General features: G+C 36.3%; 1 protein-coding gene and 1 long non-coding RNA gene across 2 annotated transcripts in view; both read left to right on the top strand.

Moving 5' to 3' along the window:
• LOC139147419 (uncharacterized) overlaps window positions 1-21,781 on the top strand; it is a 49,060-nt gene that overhangs the window by 5,764 nt on the left and 21,515 nt on the right. The gene's annotated exons all lie outside the window — the stretch shown is intronic.
• LOC139147418 (uncharacterized) lies at window positions 7,083-8,601 on the top strand. Its single transcript, XR_011555719.1, has 2 exons — window positions 7,083-7,385; window positions 8,381-8,601. It is a non-coding gene; the product is annotated as an uncharacterized lncRNA (long non-coding RNA).

The raw sequence follows: 21,781 nt of genomic DNA, 5'->3' as shown, positions 1-21,781 counted from the left end.
ATGACTCATTTTTATTCTTCATTTAGAAATAACAACGTTTTTAAAGTTTCCGGGGGAAATTTAACCTGGAAAAATTAACCTTTCATTTTAGAGCGTGTTCCACCTCAGAAGAAATATGGTTCTAACGTATTACAAATATTAAAAATATTGGTATAAAACCATTTAAACCAAAATGAATCTTGTATTGCTAGTGTCAAAGTTTAAACAGGGATCCTGTGATGTAATTTGCAAACAACATCTAACAACAAACAACAAAAAGCTGCAAGATACGGTCTAAGATTTGTTATCTCGAAAATGGTATGACACTTAAAATTGTTATATTGAACTGTGCGTTTTTCGCTTCAGTAAAACAATTACGTCAAATTGTAGATGGTATATTCACAGGTACTTTTTCGTTTTGCGTGACTGAAAGTTTAAGGAAGAATGTATTGTAAATATTTTATAAGGGTAATATGATGAAGTCCTAACATGCCATGATTATACCCATTATCATATACCCATGACCGTATCCGTGTCTGCTCTGACGCGTCGTGACGTGGAACGTAAAATATCAGTCTGATACGGCACGTATACGTCATCAATTGTTGTTTATTTCCGATTTGATGTTATGATGTTCATCTTGCATTCAATCAAAATTTACCGATATAAAACGAAACATATTACTTAGTACATATGAATTTAACGTTCCATTTATTTCAGATCTAAAGAGAGTTACAGGACAGGTTGTTGTAGAAAATTAAAAGTTGATGTTTACAATCTGTTGTATTTCGCGCTACTTCGTCGTTCCTGTTCCGTCAGCCATGTTTCAGCAAGAGTTATTAAAGTGAATTCAAACTTACAATATTGTCCGTGTAATAATATCCACCAGAACACCGGGACGGTGACCAGAATTAGTAAATTGGCTCCATTCCATTTCTGAACTGCGGTAAATTGCGCTGAAATAATCCAGTTTAGACCGTATACACTCGACATGATTCGATCGACGACTTGATCAGCTGTTGTAAACAAACTTGTATCAATGCGCTCAGACCAGCGGCAGAATATAAAACAATGTCCCTTCGAAAGACTGACAAAAGCTAATAAAATTTCTTTATTTTTAATTACCTTTTACATAAATATACGGTCATGGGAATATGATAAATCGGTTATCCCACGATATCAGCGCTTGGTTGGGACGTATTGCCACTCGTGAGGGTGCGCGCCGCATCACACTCGTCTTCGACTCGTGTGATGCGGCTCGCACCCTTACTCGTGGCAATACGTCCCAACCAAGCGCTGATATCGAGGGATAACCTCATATTATCCAGTATCCTACAATATCATCGGAGGAAGAATATAAACAGTAACATGATTGCATCGGTTAAAAATATTTCTGTTTTCTGCTGCTTTCTTTATGAGTCCAAATATCAAATGGTTTTGTCTTTTATAGTACTCAGCTCCTAATGAAAAATTGGTTTCATTATCGTCAGTCACTCTGTTCGAAAGTCTTTACAAATGTGTTACACTCTCTGCTTTTTGGATGCAGGTGTGTCCTGACCGTCTAACCAAGGTGCTTTATTGGGGTCAACCGGAAGGCACGAACATAACGTATTCAAGTCCCGTCGCGTACTGCTGCTACCAGCGACATGGAGTTACCGAATATTTCTATTGTAAAGACTATCACCCTGAAATCCGTATGGTAGAATAATCAACATACCTACTCAACTGTTTATGTTGTTGCATCACTCTCCGGTTAGAGAACGAAGACAGAGCTCCAGACATTTAAATGTGACCAAGGTATCGGATGGTCTGACATCAAATCACATTTTGCAGTCTACACTTATTGATAGTTTTCAAATTTGCATAAAAAAATGATTCTATTTGACGTCTAGGTAGAGACAATGAAACATTGTCAATCTATTTGCGAGCATATATGTGATTGTATTGTCATATATTCATTCGAATTACGGGCATTTTCTTTACTAATGTTAACGTTAAGAGCACTTTATTGCAAAACACTCTTCGCAGATCGCTGACACCATAGTGACCTATCAATAAACTGGTATGAACCCTAGTAATTAACTGTCACGCCCACTTGTTAGTGTTGTGTTTCCTTAATAATGATGTGACTGTCAGGAAGTATTTTATTGAGTAATTGCCAATATTTAACAATTGACGTTTAATGATTATTAAACCACGTATAGTATGTATTTAAGCGCCAGCTACATTGTAATTCGTCAGGAATAAAGACGAAGCACATAGCATTGATATCGTCATTTATATGTGTTTCTCTGATAGATGTGTGTGGAGAGGTCGTAGTGTGTTTTGCAACTTAGAGCATGTAACTAATTCCAGTCCTGCTGTGTTAATGTGAAGTCGCTGATACACGTAAATTAAAACGTCTTGCCGAGTGAATGATAAAATGTATAGCCTTTCATTCGGCTTCGTCGGACCATAGACTTAAAGAAGATGGAAAAAAGTATGAATGGTGCAAGTTACACTGACTACTAGAAGAGCTCACACTTAAGGATATACATGAAACGTGACTCGTGGTCCTGAAAACCAAAATATGTCACATTGCACTCTAATGTTCCCGAACACTTTTCCTGTATGAACGAGGCATTGTCTTGAAATCTTAAATGGTTGAATTGGATTCTACATTAGGTTTAATTTACTGACAGCATAGATGATACGTATGTGTATAACGTATAAACTTGTCTACAAAACTAATCATTTCAATTCAAAAACATTGTAATGGGTGTGATGACAATTTCTGGTACATGCGACAATATGCCGACGTAGAAAATAGAAAACAGAATAGAGTATAGAAATAAGAATAATAATCACTTATTGAACGTTGTTGCTGTGTTGACGAACCGCCGTTTTGTCCCTTTAAAATGAATAAATTTTTACCGCTTTCAAACATAAGAGATTGGTGACAACCATTTAAAAACCCGTGATAATAGTTGACCGATATTGTGGAATGGCACTAACATTGAAATATTATGTATTGACGAACGTGGAAAGTAAGCTGCTGTCCGACCATTGCGAGACTGAGTGAAATTTTTCGGATAAAAATCATAACAAGTACATGTTACAATGAAAGAAACATATGTAACCAACATAGTATCGTTATAGTATGATAGTTTTACAGAAATTTTGACTAAAACTTCTTTGCACCAAGGCTGACGGATACTGAGCTCACACTGAGCAATCTTCAAACCAACAATACACGGGAATTCGATTTTTTTATGAAATATGGAAGGGACTCTAGGGAAGCTCATTTGGTTTGAACCTCTGAGTCACTCCTTTTCAATCAGTATTGTTCAGGTCACCAGGTGCAACTGATTGCTGCCAGTAATATGTTGCTTTCATATCAATGAGGCGCACATATCTTTGGAAGGCTAGTTAAAAGGAGTATTACTTGTGAATTTGGTAGTATTTCATCATTCTTGTTTCTCGAAACAAGTACGATTTCTCATTTATCTTCCCATAAAAGTATGTTGAAATACAAAGTCCTAGCAAGGATAACACAATCAACACTAAATGTCTAATGTGAATGAAGTAGCTACATGAACTATAGTCAGGACTTAAATGCTGTTCTAAATGGCAACATTTAATAATATAAACAAACGGACCGATCTGACTAATTGAGCACCAGGCATTTCATTAAATCTCTTTATAAAACAGAACAAAAAATAAAGGAAAATACAAAAAATGTTGCAGATAAGAAGGCTTCAAATATCCTGACCCTGTGCAATAATTGCACATTTCGAGTCATTGTCTGCCCTGAAAAAGTGACTGATAGCACGAAAATTGCGCCTAAATCACGCAAACAATGAAATCCAAACATATGAGGGTGACTAAAGCGCATAGTGTAGTGACCTGTGAATTTACTGATGCTTCTATCCAGTGTACGAATCGAAAAGAGCTATCAACGACGTAGATGCGGTGCAGTCTCCATGGACACTGGTGCAATCTTATGTTCATGTTTTGATAGTGGTAAAGTTTAAAAGCAGAACTTGAAACATGTATCAATGACGGGAGTATGGAAAATTCCAGCTTTAGCATTGTGTAGGCATACTGCAGTGACAACTCGATCTCAATGAAACCGCGTGTATTTTTTATGGATTGAAACCCCCAATGCGCATCACATCGTGTCCAAGGGAACAAATGCCTCAAATTATAAGTCGTGAAAACCTGTGGGTGACAAATCAACAGAAGATGGAGAGCAGCCGAGGACAACACAAGCTGACAAAATCATGATGTCAATAATAGTGCAAGTGTTGCATACGGCGTAGAAGACGCAACTGAACTGGGTGGCGATCGTAATGATATTTGGGAAGCGCTCCGTAGGAAGGCAACAACAACAACATTGCCCCCATAAACATCAAGTCTGACGTCAAAATGTGATGAATGTGGCACAAAGTACTTCTCTCAACGCACATGCAGAAAAAACACTGCTGTATGTGTACCTCAATTAATCAGCGCTGATTAAAAGAAAGTACAGTGTTTCATTGAGCTACATATACGTGAACTGTTTTCATGTTTTGTTTGCAATGAAAGATGGTACACCTGTTTTGTCCGTGAAGCTTCATTGAAAGTTGTCATGCTGCATACTTCAAACTTGTTAGCGAACAACTGCTCACATTATCAGATCACTAGAACAACTTTATTTTACTGTTACTGTAATTTGGTTAGCAACAATTAACGGCAGGGGGGGGGGGGGGGCGGAAGAGAAAATATGTGGTGCGTATATTTTTACAGGCCCCCCCCCCTAACACCAGCAAAAATTTTAGTGGCCCCCCATCACCGGCAACAAAATTTTTGTGGCCCCCCTTCCCCAAAAAGAAAGATTACAAAGGTACAAAGTTGTACACATATATATAATCCTTATAACTTTTAATATATGCTTTAGTGAAAACAACATTCTTGCATTCTTGAAATAAATAATAAACAAATAAATATATAAATAATAAACAAATAAAATAACTTTACTTCAACTGAGTATCTGTATGATGTTTTCAGATGTTGGGGAAAAATGTATAACATGACCGTTGCGATTTCAATGCACTTTCCACAACCCAGTGTCTGCCTTTCTATGACTACCCAAGATATTCAATGTTACTCCACTGTAATGACAGTCTGCCTTTGGAATAGTCCTTCATGGGCTAACTATAAAAGACCCATTAATGCCATTTTTTCCTCCTTTTTTTCAGTATTTTTTTCCTGTGTGTCCACTACGTATTGTAGTTCTGAACTGCCTATTAGCCAGTCCACATTCCTGTGTGGAACAGGTTGAATGGTTATTTGAGGAAAAATAGGCAGTCCATAGCAGTCCAACCTGCCACATGCCAGTATTGGAAATATGACATGTTAAAATTTGAACATTCATCACTGGCTATGAATGTGAAATCAGACTCAGCCATGTGAAGTAACCATTCATTACCAGTCCTATTGATATTCATGACAGAAGGGAAGATTCGGTAAAAATTTAGACATGCATTAATAAACTCCAAGGACTGACTTGTTGTCAACTCTCATGTTTTCACATCCCTATTGTCTATTTAATTTAAATAAATTAGGCGGCACTCATGTGTAGAGTTGATTTTACTTGGGTTAAGTTTTTCAGGTGAAATTACTCATGTTTGCACTATAGAAATGCCACATGGGTCACATTTACCAGTTAAATTGTTCTCAGACTTAAATATTTAGTGGCTACAGAAGCAACGGTTTGCCATTTTAAAGTGACAGTATAAAGCTGTAAGTTTTTGATTTTGTTAATATTTTTGTTATGTATCAACTGCACTTACTTCATTGGTTCACATAATAAGTTGAATTAGCTCGTTGATATTATCAATACAACCAACATACACTTTGTGTGCATGTATATTATAAAAGTTCACTGTTATTGTGTTCAATTGAAGTTTAGTCCAGACCAAAATGTGTTGTCCAACAATAACAATGCTGACTGTACATAATACAGGTTGTGAAGACTGGATATTTGAAACGTGTTTTAGAAAATAGAATAACACATTAGCAATACTGGCTAACATGATTTTGAAAAGAGAGAAAAACCTGTAGTCGATGTACGAAGAACACAATTTCTGCCAAAATTATGAAGTTACAGCCTATCCCTTAAATATAATTAGCATTGGTTTCATTCATCTCCATTCAAAAAAACGAGACCAGGGATTTTCAGTATAAACCAATGAATATGACAAGAGGGAAGTCATGCAGATGGCTGCAAACGTCTGTGAGCAGCCTCTAAATTTAGCTGCAAAATTGTAGCGCTACGGTGAGGCGGTCGGTGATTTTTGGTTTTTGCGACTTCGCTCACCAGGAGCGAAGTCGCAAAAACAAAAAACCACCGACCGCCTCACCGTAGCGCTACAATTTTGCAGCTACCTCTAAATTAAATCAGCAAAGATCAAATTTTAAACATCGTTTATTTTTATTTTCAAAATGTGCAATAATAAACATGTTCACCGCTAAATATTCCATATGACAGGAACCTGCATTCTATTGAAAGGTACTCACATTTTCAGACGTAATATGGTTGGATCTGTCATTAAATTTTTCTCATACGGTCCACGTTTCGCGTACGTCCGTCAGCAACTGGCTATGATGTGCAGTCATGTACATGTACGTCAGATCATCACACAACGACGAACACACTTGCGACGGTTCTGCATCTGCCATTGTAAAACTTTCGCGATTACAACTTACATAAAACTTAATGGAAACGCAGTACAGGTACTGTTCATCCCCAAACCGTTCAAAAGTCGAGCCGGATGGACTAACGGTTCTGACGATGTATGATGTCGTGACTTTGGAAAGAGTTGTGTTGGAAGAGTGGACGGGACGCAACAGGGTATGAACGTAAGGGTCCCGTAAATGAGTACGCTTGGATTTAACGAGGCTGATCAGAATTGCAACAGGGTTCACTTAGTGTGTTGGACGTCCGTATTTTAACTGATCTCTTCATATAAAGTCAATTTTTGCTTATGAGAAAAATCTAAAAGAACAGTTTACGCGTACTTGAAATGTCAAAAGTTTGCGACGATCACGACCCTTGACCTTTCGAATTTGACCAATGCTTTGTGTTCCCACACGATCGTTATCGGATATCACTCCTGGATATCACATTGCATCTCTCAAATGAGATTGCGCAGATTTTTTGAAGTAATGGCTGTTCAGACCAGCTGAATCTTACGAATTGTGGCTGATTTCTCGGTCATTTCTTCCCCCAGTGACGACACATTTTGAGTCAAAACAGCAAGTGAGTTAGGTCTAAGTGGTAATGTTTCAGTTGGCATGAAGGTAAAGTGTATTTCCCCGCGACAGTGTTGGATGCAGTGACCGAGATAGCAAGTCTTCGTGGACGATAATTTTCCATTCATCCGGTAAGTATTTGAAATGCATATTTATAAAGGGCAATTACGAAATTAGTATGCCTTATAGAGAGGCTTTTCTCTGCACATTGATGTTTTCCTGGGAAGCTTGGTTTTGTATATGGCCCGACATTTTTAACCTGAGCTTTAGGGGTGAAAAGAAAGTACGTATCTGTATACCTGGAGAGGGCGGAGGGAGGTGTACAGTGTGGCCATTAACGCAAAACATAGCTCTGCATGGCGCAGGGCTGTGTGTGTTACCGGCGTTAAACGGCCTGCCACAGGGGAGGCCGTGTAACGCCGGTAACACACAGCCCTACCATGCAGAGCTACGCAAAACAAAGCTGGGCTTGAACAACGCCTAAGCTTAGTTTGCGTCCATGGTCTCACACAGTGCAAAACACTGCTATAAAAAAAATGGGCAAAATGAAAATATTTAAAAAAAAACCAAACTACCGGTAGATCGTAGGATGAACATGGCTATGTAAACTTATGATTGTTTGTACCACCCGGTCTTACTTGCATTTTTTCCTTCTTTTGTACATGGTTACTTTTAAAATCCATTGTTAATATGATATTGCAGGTAAGAAGCCCTGTATTGAAAGACAGAAAAAATATTTAGAAATGTGATAGGTCTTAATTTTCAAGGGACAGCAGCTGTAATTTTTAATGAGTTCAATAACTTGTTTGCCTCATGTATTAACATACTTTCTTGTATTGATTCAAATTATGAATTGTTATGCCCTCACTTTGTAAAGATGTACATAAATTAATCGGAATAGTGGCTGTGGCAACTAGTCAAGTCAAAACAACGTACACAAGCCCAATACATTTCTAGACATATATGTTACACTTTCAATGTATTAATTTTGCACTCGCAAAGATGTATGTAAAAAATTCCTCTATGTGTATGTAACAAATCACACACATGTTCTGAAACTTTATTGTAAAAGTTGTCATCTTAATAAATGTTGCTAAGTTCATTCTCGTCTTTCTGTTTATTTCAGTGTGCATGTCAGCCAAGGCCCAAGAGAATTTGGCAAGAATAATCATGACTTACGTAAAGAAGTCTTCAATGTCAAATTTCAAAACAAATAGGACATGAAAGACGAGACTTGGCCAGAGCTAAATGAACTCTTTTAAAAACTAATCTTTGACTAAATCACTTTTCACTGTGTCTATGAAATTTGTTGAAGCCAAAAATTTATTAAATTGGTCATCAGACTTACAGATATGTTTGTGCTTTTTATTTTAAACGTTTGGAAAGGGAGTCTGCTTGTGTTTGCTGTGTTCAGGTGAGTCAGAGTTGCTTTTAACTCTGTTTGGCCTGTCTTAGTTTTAGGCAAATATGGTTAAATTACATCTCCAACCAATTGTATCATATAATTCACCGAAAGAGGCTGTGTAAAAGTACTTGATTTTAACTGGAATTTGATTTCACTTATTTGATGTTTGCTTACACCTTGCAAACATGCAAATGTAACAATGTTTACCAAATTCATAACGGCAACATCAAAATAAGTAAAATCGGGTGTCAATCAGTACTTTTCATGGTGCTTTTTTCTGCCAGGATGACCCTGTCATTCATATGTGCATTCAAAATACATTCGTTCACATACATGTGAGTGGATTCAGAATAACCATTCGTTCACATGTATGTGAATGGCTAGCTCATTTAAATATTTCGGCCTATACACATGTTACCCACGTGCTTCTGAAATGAATGTGGACTGCCTGACTGCCTATTCCCTATGCACATGCATTAAGCCATGCCAACTAGCTATGTGAATGCTAATTTCACATGGTACTGACAGGCATTCCTGTTCTGTAAGGGTAATTCCTATAGCATGATGAAATAACCAGTTTCAACCGAGCCTCTGTATCATTACCAACCATTATTACTGTTGACAAATGAAGTCAATTTTCAATAATAATATTGCTCATTTTACACATAACAACTGCATTGTGAGGTTTAAGACTTGGTATTTCATCATGCTACAAGAATTTTAACAAGGAACTCCAGCTTCAACAAGGAACAAAAATGCTGAAAATATTCTCTGTCTGTCATGGTGTAAAATATTTTGGTGGCCCACCCCTTACTTTCCCTAGAATTTTCATGGCCCACCCCAAGAACACTCATTTTTTTTCGTGGCCCCCCCATTTCTCTTCCGGCCCCCCCTGCCGTTAATTGTGCTCGGTCCCTTATTATGAAAATGGCGCCAATTCAAGTACGGACATTTTTTGTGAAGAGAATTGAAACCAAGCTATTTCTGCTATTTCTTTTTTCCTGTTAACAGACTAAAGATTGATAGTGGGACAAGGTATGTACCTGTTACTAAAATCTCTCTTTACAAATTAATTTCTGCATATTTTCAGATATATATACATGTATATATGTTTTCTTATTGTGATTTGCCAAGCTTCAACCCAGTCTGTACCTATTCTGTCATATTGCTACACGAAGACAATCTCTATTAAAACATTCAATTACACTAAGGCATTACGGCACTGAAAAATTGGGAATCCTTAAGACGCCAGCATCCTGTGACTGTCCTTCATATCCTGTCAAATATAATCCGGTTTGCAATGTCATCACTCGATATCTGAACTTGGTTGAACAACAACGCCTTCACAAGATATTGTCTTGTGGACCAAAGTTCAGGGAACATCGCAGGATCAACTGGAACCATAATTATAAGGCAGATCGCGCCTCAGCGACCGATATTCGGACTCTCAAACGTTTACAATTCTTCTCTTATCTAGAACTTGTGAGGGCTCATTTTGAAGCCACTGGAGAAAGCAAAACTTTACAGGTTTAGTTTTTAGAAAATCGATAATGTTATGTTTTCGCCATAGAGTTAACACACGGTTGTGTTTCTCTAGTACTAAATTTTGCACGGTGACCCCTGATTTTTATTCTTAATTTTGAAAAAGAACGATTGAAAGATCCCTGAAGGAAAGTTTGAGCAAAAGATTAATTCTTTCACTTTCGAGGCATATACTACCGTAGATCATTATGGACTTTATTGAGGATTATGCCGGGAAATTAGCTAAAAGGGAGGATGTAGAGGTAGACGCATTGTCAGAATGGGTCAAATCTGTGAGGAAAATAGTCGTGGCCACATGGGTCGTCCCCACTGATGAAGCTTCCAATAACATTGTATTTGTCCGTAAGAAGTATTATTTTGAATATTTTAATACTGAACTTGGAGTAACTAAGACTCCTCCAACTCCACTTACAGACAGTCAGTGTTCAATAAATTTGAAATTTTGGCAAATCATAAGTCATTCGTGGATACTTTTAATATAGAACCAAGGATGACCAAGTTGCCTAGCTTATACTGGATACCAAAGCTCCACGAACACCATACAAGATAGGTTTATCGTAAGGTCTTCAAAATGATCAATACCGGAGTTATCAAAGACATGAAAGATACTAACTTCTGTTCCTTGTACCATTAAAACGGGGACTTCAGACATGATGTGATATAGTCCTTTGTTGAAGTGGTATAAATCAAATGTGGATATTAAAAAATTCGAAGGAACTCTTGGAAAATTTGAAATCAAGATCTGTTTCAAAAATAACATCTATTAAAACTTTCGATTTTTCCACACTTTATACCACAATACCACGTGATAAATAGAGAAAAACCGCTTGAGAAACACCATCAACCAAGCATTTTCCTACAAAAACAGTTCATGCCATTACAAATATGTTGTATTAGGGTGTAATTCTACATATTTTGTTACAAATATTTCCAATTCTTACGTTTTTGATACAGAGGAAGACATTATCAGTATGCTTGGATTCTTTATCGACAACATATTTTGTTGAATTTGGAAGACACATTTTCCAACAGTTATAGGAATTCCTATGGGTACTAACTGTGCTCCCTTGCTTGCTGGTTATTTCTTTCCTCATATGAGGCAGAATTTATCCGTAACTTAACCAGAAAGAGGTATCTGTAGCTAGAACTTTTAACTATACATTTAAAGAACGATGTTATGTTAATAAATAACTCCAGATTCGGTGACTATATTGCCACGATTTATCCTCCAGAATTGAACTAAACGGCCTCCTCTGCTTCATGTCTGGTTATTCTCCTAGAATTTGACTCTAATTGTTACCTTTCTACTAGGCTATATGACAAGAAAGCTGATTTAAACTTTAGTATCATCAATTTCCCACACCCTATCAGTAATATCTTCCACTATCACCATCTTATTGGATATACAAATCCCAGCTTATTCGATATGCAAGAGCGTGTAGTTCATATGGTGATTTTGTAGAGAGACATAGCTATCTCTCTTGTTTCCTTGCTTAAGAAACATTTCCATAGATAGTCGTCATATATTTTAACCAAAATGTCCAAAGACTTCACGGTTTCTTTTTGATAGGTTCCTAGTGTCATTATCTGTACCAGAACCTTATTGATATTAAAAGCTATTAAGCAATGGGGCATTAATTTGGCAACCATATTTAATTTATAAAAATTTTCAAAGCGCCTTTCAAAACAACGACAAACCAAAAGTGTTTCTACTAGCCCAAGAAATATATTTACACTTTAAAATCACTGAAATCGCTTATACAATATGTGGTATATGATCGCAAATGTCTTTTGTATAATTGTTGGCCGCCATATTGGATTTATGCAAATTAACAACTTGCCTGTAGAGAACATTGTACCTCCCAAATTATTTGTCCATGCCAAAGAAATATACTTTTAACTTAAAAATCACTGCAATAGCTTGTTTATTACGTGGTATATGACCAAAATGTATTTTTTAGGAATGTTAGCCGCCATATTGGAATTATGCAAATTAACGAACTGCCTATACACAACATTATATCTCCAAAATGATTCCCCGTGCCAAATAAGTAGTGTCAGACTTTGAAATCACTGAAATAGCTTGTTTAACATGTGATATATGGCCATTATGTTATTTTGTAGGACGGCTGGCAGCCATATTTGATTTATGCAAATTAGACATATTTCCCCACGGTAGATTCGAGTAAACTTTTGATATGTTGTTCTGGGTACCTCTCAAAAATGCATTCTGAAGAAAAAAATTCTGTTGCAATTTGTGGTGGGTTAGGTGCCAAAATCTCGTAGATTGACTAGACTATATAATATACTTGTACTGATATCTGATGATTTCACCATCTTCAACCGTAAATGGAGCCCATTTCACGTATCTCAAATGTTTTGTTTTGGTTGGTAAGCTTTCGGGTGCCGTCGGATATAAGTTCAATCATTCGAAAGAAATTAATAGAAGTTATTTTGTATACAGTGGTTTGCTTTAATGCATCGGCATTACGCGAACTACACATACTGTCTATATTGAGATGTTGCCCACGCTATCAGGTAAGTTATCAACTGAGCAGTTATTCCAGTCGATCTCAGAGAAATCAACTCTGCCGAAGTTGAAACATTATCTAACAGGAAGTCAGACGTAGTCAAAGCAAATACACCTGAAAGCAAGTGATATGACTTGGACAGTGCTTGGACATATGTTGTGGTGTTGTTTTGACTACATCTGACCTCCTGCTAGACAATGTTTCGACTTTTGCAGAGTCGATCCTTTAATGATCGACTCATATTACCATCTAGCTGATATGTTTACTTTGTCTTTGCCAATGGGTCAACGCAAACCACTGTAACACCTCTTTGATAGGTTGGCAACCATATTGAACATACTCAATCGAGGTGTTCTATGATAGCCGATATTACTGGGAAAATGCTTATTATGTTGATTGACAACGTTCATTGTTGTTAATTATGGTTAATTGTTAACAAGTAAAACGCGTCGTCCACAGCGTAATTTTGAATATTCCAATATGGCTACCTCCTATCAAGAGCGTTGAAATGATCGTTGATCTTATTTTTTTCAATCTTTGAATGTCAAGTTCATGGTTTTAAAATTTTTAACCCTACGTGGATTTAAATTTCACATATACAGTAGAGAAAAAAGATTGTAATTTTGATTGAGGGCTGAAAATTCCACCTGTCCACATGCACAAGTGATTTCCAAACTACCTGTCTCTTGGCCTCAAAATATCTGCCCGGGACAGGCAGACCAGCATTATTTCGAGTCCCGCAACTGAATAGTGACAAAATAAGACAAAAGGATGGGTACTGTAGACATAGATTTTAAGATTTTAATTATTAGAAACAGATGTTGAAACAAGCAAAAAAGGTGACATCTCAATGAGATCTATGCTCCCCTGAGGTGTACATACTATTTGTTTTGATATGACAAAATGCAGATGTATATTTCGTACACATCTTATTTGAATCAGTCCAAATTGAGTCACACTCTTTTTCTCAGATGGTGCATCCGCTTGACTCCCTTTCAATGGAGATGTCAAAATTCTGACTGATATGTTTCATGGATAGTTCGTGGGTTTCTTACTTGCTTTTGGGAAAGTGTCTTTTCGCAATCGAATCTTTACATTCCCAGAGAAGCAAACAGCAATAGCTTGTAGAAAAGAGGTTCGGTAGAAGACCTCCAATAATGTAAGTCTACCGAAGTGATATACATTCATGAAAATGGATTGTTTAGATTCTATTAATTTGATAAGGCTGCAATTGATGGCTAAATATCCAATATATTCTATAATAATGGAGCCGGAGCTGATAGTAGGCTAAAATAATTAGGAATCGAACATGATACCTTAATAATTTTGAACAATATCTGTACCCTGTTTATGAAAGCCTTTTGTCAATCGATTGTGAAAAACACAAAAGAGTAGAGAAGCTGTTCTTAATATTAAGTCAAATGATAATTATGAAAGAAGTGCAGCAATGAACATTATGAAAATAATTTACAACAGCCTAAGACTACCATGATTGCCATTGTTTTTTGGTTATCACATTTACCACGACTGCTAGGTTCTTACACACGCGGTTTCGTGCAATATTGTGGACAATTAGATGGAATATATATAAATAATAACACATTGAATGAATAACTGGTGTGCTGAAGTGATCATTTGTCAGAAATATACATTTTCATGCTGAGTTTGGAACTATTTTTACGATGAGGTAATATGAAATGACTATCAACTGGGATTATGTTGAAACGTCACAAGGCTCTCTTCTTCTGCTTTCTTTTTCTTTTTGTATTTTCTTAATTTAACAGTGCAAAACGCTTATTGATTCTTTGGGGAATTCGTTATCTGGCAGCAACAATGTAAATTTATCGGAATGGTACAAAATTATGATTAAAAAGAGGATACCTAGGAGGATTTGTTTTCAGTATGCCTATGGTAATAAATAAGTCTTTTGTTGCCCGATTGTTGTCTTTTTAGCATTTTACGAGGATAAAAGAAACCTGAATGCAGACCCTAAATATTGCCATTATTGGTGCCAGACATTAAATCATGAAGATTGCTATACCTCATGAAAATGTGACAACCTAAAAGAGTCATTGGTGGAGAAAAGTAAGGCAACGACTATATGTGTGCCCTAGTTTTGCGCGAATGTTTAATTATATCATAGATCTAGGTGTCCATGCAAAATAGCGAAACATTGAAACTATATCCATTTCGATACACTAACTTGCAAAAGTTTCAGTAGTAGTAACATATTTACAATCGTGGAGGCGCAGAAAATTCACGACAGTTTTACAATGCTTTTTTACCATTAAATCCTACGATTTTATTTACACAAACAGCAAGTAAACTTTTACTAGTAATGTTCGCACTTATTCATGTCCATCAGAATAAATGTGCAATACATACTGTTTCCTTTGGAATTCGTCATCTGAGGTACCAGCAATTTACAGGAATAGACGGAATAGGCACAAGGAAAGCAGTGACTACCTCGAAATTTCATTTCAATGGGATTTTCGCTTACCAACTATAGTTGACATTCTTGTCCTGGAGAGAGCGCACCTGTTTGTACCATTTTTACATCCCAGTAATGCCTGAATATGTTCAGAACTACTATAGGTTTCTACACCACAATGCCGGTGTAAGCTTTGCGAGTTAGGGAGCATTCAGTTATTACCGCCGGGGATGGGCCGACAAAATCCGGAGGGGGGGGGTTTCACCTAACTTTGAAAACTGCAAAGGTGGGGTCATATATTTTTCAAACAGCTCAGGGGTGGGGGGCACTAAATGTTCGTAAGTATGCGTCCCGTCAAAAAGCAGTTTCACTGTTAAAAAATATTCTGGTAGATAAATATGATTCGCTGCATGATTTCATTCTCTGAAGTCATTGAACTGTAGATCCGAACAAAAGTATAATTATCTGTCATATGAGCATCTTGCCTTGGCAAGTCTGAGGCTTGTCTTATTGTAAATCGAGCTCACTCAGGACAGTGAGCAATTCCTATTACTTACATATTAGATATATAGCAAGTTTTGTTAGGGCAAATATTAATTAAAGACTACTTTTACCATGAAAATGAAATTATGCTATTAGGTGAAATTACAATTAACATCATAATTGTTGTCCACATTCAAACTTTCAAATACCCTATTTGAATCAAGTACATTTATATCAATTGTAAAACACCTATAAAAGCACAGGTTAATTAGTTTAGCATTGTAAAAAAAAGTATTCATGGTTTTTTCATAGACTCCAAATGTATAGTGAATCAACATGTCGGTGAAATTCCAAAATCCAATTTCTTGCACGCATACCAACTTTTAACCATCCTAGTCTAAGTACTTCAAAATGAATTTTCAAATGTCTATAAATACACAGATTTAGCTAGCTTTGTATTAGAAAAAAATACTTTTAGTTTACTCATAGTCAACCATGTATAGTGAATCAACATTTCGGTGAAATTCCAAAATCCATTTCTTGCACACATATCAACTTTTAACTACCCTAGTCTAAATACTTTAAAATGAATTATTACATATCTATAAATACACAAATTTAGCTAGTTTTGTAGTGGAAAAATTATTCATAGTTTCCTCATAGACTACTATGTATAGTGAATCAACATTTCATCACATGAATTCAGAGATGTGTATTGATGAACAGTCATTGATTTAGCATTGGTTGATTTATAGTTGAGTTTGTAGTTTTAGAACTTTCTGAGTTTTCTTTCAATTAATAGTTGTAGACAGTTTCTTACATAGATTATGTTAATTTTGTCCCATAGTTTACGTTAACCATGTCGATGAATAAAACTGAATATTGGTAATCTGAAGAACTGTGTCGACTGAGCCAATTATATTCTTGTAACAATAACAATAACACGAATGGAACTATTTTGGATAATTGGATGGTGAGGTAATGTCTGTTTAATCTGCAAATGTAAGCTTATCTGCTTTTCTTTTTAAGTTATACAATTGTTTTTATGAGTAATTTGTAATATTGCGACATTCAGCAACAGGGAACCTAACATTTTTGAGAAATTTGAAAAATATCAAGATCCAATTATTCCAAATTAGTTCCAATCGTGTTCAACGATGATGGTAATGACGATGACGATGATCATGGTGATGACACAAATTTATACTTTAATTTCACCACTGTGTGCTTGAATGTATAAATTTTCATTTATATGATGCAAATTTCATTTGGACGAAAAATGGCAAATAAAAGACCAGCATTCTGCAGGATCGTCAAAAACGGGTTTCATAGTTTTCGTACACATTATAATGACGCGGTACAAAGTTTATCTTTAAATGTCTTGCATGCTCCTTCCCCTGGGGGACTCGAATAAATAAAGAATGGTTAGCCAGTCAGTAACACGATTGGGTAAATCTGCATATGAATAATGTACATATGACATGTACTGACAGAACCATATAAGCAACAGTAACGTATACATTGGTCATTCAGGATCCTCAACATATACTGACATATTGACAGGTAAGTCCTTTTTACAAAACATTACTGGCTACGGATAGGTTAACGTATGGCCGGTGTATTATTTATGTGTACTACTTTACCAGTGTAACCTACGAGGTTCTGATGTTCGTAACTTTCCCTAATTGCTTGGTACGACAAATTTGATCTATCTAGTAATCATATTTTATCGATAGAGTTCGACATATTTCCCTCTAGCGTTTTAGATACCGCTTGCAAGTCAAACAAGCGAAAGTTGTCATGAATTCCCACCGCTGTGCGGCTTTTAAATGATCGTAAACTATTTTGTGTAATTGATTTTGGTATCGTTCTGTATTCGTGTATTTTTTAATATTTTAAATAATTTATGTATTGTATTTGAGCCACACTTTTTAATTGCCCATATTTGGGATGAATAAAGTTTTATACTATTGAATTGAATTGAATTGAATTGAATTCCTCACGAATAGCCCGGGCAGATCTCTTTACCTCTGCACGAAGTTTTCTTTCATTATTATCAGTTATGGTCAAGTCTGCTACTGAGCTTGCCAATGACAGCCATGATATAATGATTGTCAACATCGTCAGAAGTAGGGTTACTTACAGAACTCATTCCATTATGAGAATTAACAAAAGAGTCAGTAGGCTTGTTCTTTACAAGTTTACCAACTGGCATATCTTCTTTCTGTAGAAATTACATACGGAAATACTTAAAAAGCTGCAATTAAGAGACAGCACATCCACACGCTTACAAATCATTTGTTGATCTAATCACGGGATTGTTTGCCAAATATGACAGGTTCACTAATTTGCTACGTGTGTACAAACTCGATGCAAACACTCTATAAAGGTTCAGAGCGAGATGTACTGTTCAAATATACTCTTTGAGCGAGATGTAAGATATATTAATCATTTTCGATATGCTATATAAGGTATTCAATAAAATGCTCCTTAACAGTGAATCGATATTACATAAATGGTCCGTCCGTACCTTAAACAAAGTTCCTTTCTTTTACGTTCGAGGTAAGAGGTTTCTCGCCGTGAAAGATGTTTCTTACAACAATGTGTGACTATGTTCTATTGAAATGAACAAGACATGAACATAAAGGAATTCGCGAGTACCTAAATTTGTGATGATGTCTCCCCATCAATACGTTGCTGTCATCTTGTGTGTCATATTTGATGAATTACCAACAATTGTTTCACAGATCAACCAAAATGTACCACTTTGTAAATATCACGAAGCTACTTAATATTAGAAAAACGTTATTGAAGTCTGGTGTATTAATCATTCAATACTTTATATGGTAATTTAGCAAGCATCTCTAGTCCTTAGATTTTTCCATTGAGCGACCGCCTACAGTCAATGAACATGAACATATCGATGTTTTTGCGGATTAATACACATTTCATCTAATGTATATCGTTATTTCTTAATGTTCCTTGGATGACCATGAATAAACTCCTGCGTGTACATGTATGTCCATTAAAGAAATGCCTAGGCTAATCAAACTTATAATTTGTACAGCACTTTTAATTTCAAGGCACAACCGTGCGATGAAATCCATCACCGTCATATTTTAGGCATTTCTTGCGACTGAGATTGGCGCCAAAGATGGAGTGTTTCACTCTTCTCCTTGGATTTGTACATTTGCAAGCGTAAGAACCTACGACGACTCTACATGGAACGCATTTGTTACACATGGTGTCGACTGTCTCAAAGACGTAAAAGAGATACCTACACTTGTTGAAAATAAAACACCGGCGAAGATATTCAATGTATATGAAGACATTGGTCCTTTCATAGAAAACACTCGTACTTTCCGTGTGATGGCAGTGGTAGTGGATCAAGTAGACACTATCGATTTGGTACCCCACTTTTCACAAAATATCAATACAGATACTTGACTTACAAAACCTGCCATTTCTTTGCTATTTTTTACATCTTTATGCATGTTTTGCCGAATCTTTATGAAATCGTTTACGTCTGTGTATATTTGTAACTTTTTTCAACTACTTGTTTTTTCTATGCCTGGGAATTATGGCAGAGTCAATATCTCTATACATATGCTTCTCAGTCGAGAATATTTTGGAACGGGTTTTTATGTTTATCTTCTTTCTATGTGCATAGTGATGCAAATCTTTTTGGCCTGTTTTTCTAACTCCCTTGTTCTTCTGTGTACATATTTGTCCCTGTGAAAGTCTTGATGTGTAGCTGAAAGCATTTACTTGATAGTAGAGAAGAGTAGAGTTAAGACAAGTCTCCTACAAGCAGAACAATTCTATATCACATAGCGGAATTCATTAGCATTAATCTTTACGGCCCTGATACGGGTTTTGCGAACCGAGGTTGTACGGCGGAAGGGCCCGAGCGTGCGAGGGCCCGTACGCCATACGACCGAGGTCCGCAAAACCCGTATCTGGGCCGTAAAGGTTTTATCATATACCTTATTGAACGGTTGTGATATGTTTCAGTATTTATCAATAAAATTTTGTTAAAGTTATGGGCGTAAATTAAAAAAGCATGAGCCACGCAACTTTGCGGATTAATATGTACGATGTTGTCATTTGTTCTGTTGTGGAACGCGTCACGAGCTTGTTCTATGCGAACGCCAATGTCACTACAGAATGAGCACAGATGAGTAGTTGATCCTGCTCGTTAAAATACACTTTCTCAGCAAAACATTGAGAGGAGACTATCAAGCACTTGTTTTAAACCAATTTTGATCGGAATAAGATTCGAACTGTCTACAATTTGCTTCAAAACTACGAGCGAAGCGCATAGAAACGGGTTCGAATCTCGCGCTGACGTGCTTTCGAATGGAATGTACGTGGATAGCAACGCGCGTAGCAACGACAACGAAAAAGTTCGAAAAAGCGCGCACACTACCTTATTTGGGCAAAGTGTGCCTGGGCGTGATACGGCAACTTATTACACACCTGTAAGAGCGCCTTTTCCATAGGTTTACATGGGTACGTGAATTTAGGTATATGATAATATTTCCCACTCAATTGCAGGGTGAAATTTTGCCTGACGAAGGAAATGATGAGTGTATAAAATGCACCTTGAACTACTACAAAGGTGACCTGTTGGAATCGATATGCAATCCGGTTGATATAAGTTCACTAAGATATACATGATATATCACAGGTACTTTTTTTTTTGCTCGACTCAAAGTTCAAGGACGTAGGCCTAAATGTTGTAATATTTTATATAAGTACTGTGATGGAGCCCTGACATGCCATGATACCCAGTATCAAGTGAAACTTGTTCAACGTACCACACTGATGAGAATATTGTGGTTTATTACAAGACCATTGGAGGAAAAATATAATAGTAATACCATTGTACCGGTTTCAAAATGTTCTGATTCTGCCGCCTTCATTAAGAACTCAGATGTTACATTGTTTTATCTTTTACAGTACTCAGTGATTAAAGAAAAAATGGTTTCATGATCGTCAGTCACTTTGTTTGAAAGTCTTTACAAATGTGTTGTACTCTCTGCTTTTTGGATGCAGGTCTGTCCTGACCGTCTAACCGAGGGGCTGTATTGGGGTCAAGCGGAAGGCTCGAGCATTACGTTCTCAAGTCCCGTCGTGTACTGCTCCTATCAGCAACGTGGAGTTACCGACTATTACTACTGTAAAGACTATCACCCTGACAACCATATGGTAGAATAAACAACATAGCTACTCAGCTGTTTATGTTGTTGTAACACTTTCCGGTGACAGAACGAAGACAAAATCTAGACTTTTAAATGTAACCAAGGTATACGATGGTCTGACATCAAATCACATTTTGCAGTCCACAGTAATTGCTTGTTTTGAAAACTTCATTTTATTTGATATCCACCAATAGACAATAAAATATGAATCTATTTGACGAACATATTGGTGATTGTATTGTCAAATCTTCATTCGGATTACGGGCATTTCCTTTAGGAAGATACATCCTAACATTAACGTTATATGTTAAAATCAATATCATTACTGATCACTTTTCGCAGATGGCTGACGCCCTAGAGACTTTAAAGCAAAATATAAGATGAGCGTTGATTAATTGTGAAAATTTACCCAATGACAGTTGTCCTTACACTGAAAAAAATAAATCGGGAAAAAATTAGGGGTTGAACATGCAACATTTGGCACAAGAGAATAAAAAAATACCCAATATTTACAAACACTTGAAATTGAAATTGCCGCCATCCTAGTAATCCCAGTAATGTATTCATTCCACAAACTTTAAAATGAGATCCTGCAAGGGCTCATGTCATTGGTGAAATTGCGAAACAGCGAAATAACGAAAAAGGGAATGAACATACGAAGAAGAAATAAAGAAACCGAAAAATAAAAATCAGATTTGCTTAGGCGTAAAGTAATTTGTTTCGTGTTGATGTTTTGACAGCAAAACAGCAAACGTCTAGATAAGCTGATATTATTACTTACAAAAGGGTTCTTGTGTTGATTTTCTCAGACCCCCGACAGTGAAAACTGATGAAAACTGATATATATATATATATATATATATATATATATATATATATATATATATATATATATATATATATATTCAAGATGCGTGAGGCAAAGTTGTAT

The sequence above is a fragment of the Ptychodera flava genome, chromosome 13 (genome assembly GCF_041260155.1).
Source record: "Ptychodera flava strain L36383 chromosome 13, AS_Pfla_20210202, whole genome shotgun sequence".
NCBI lineage: Eukaryota > Metazoa > Hemichordata > Enteropneusta > Ptychoderidae > Ptychodera > Ptychodera flava.
Note: the sequence above shows the minus strand (reverse complement) of the source record. Positions and strands in the feature narration are given on the sequence as shown.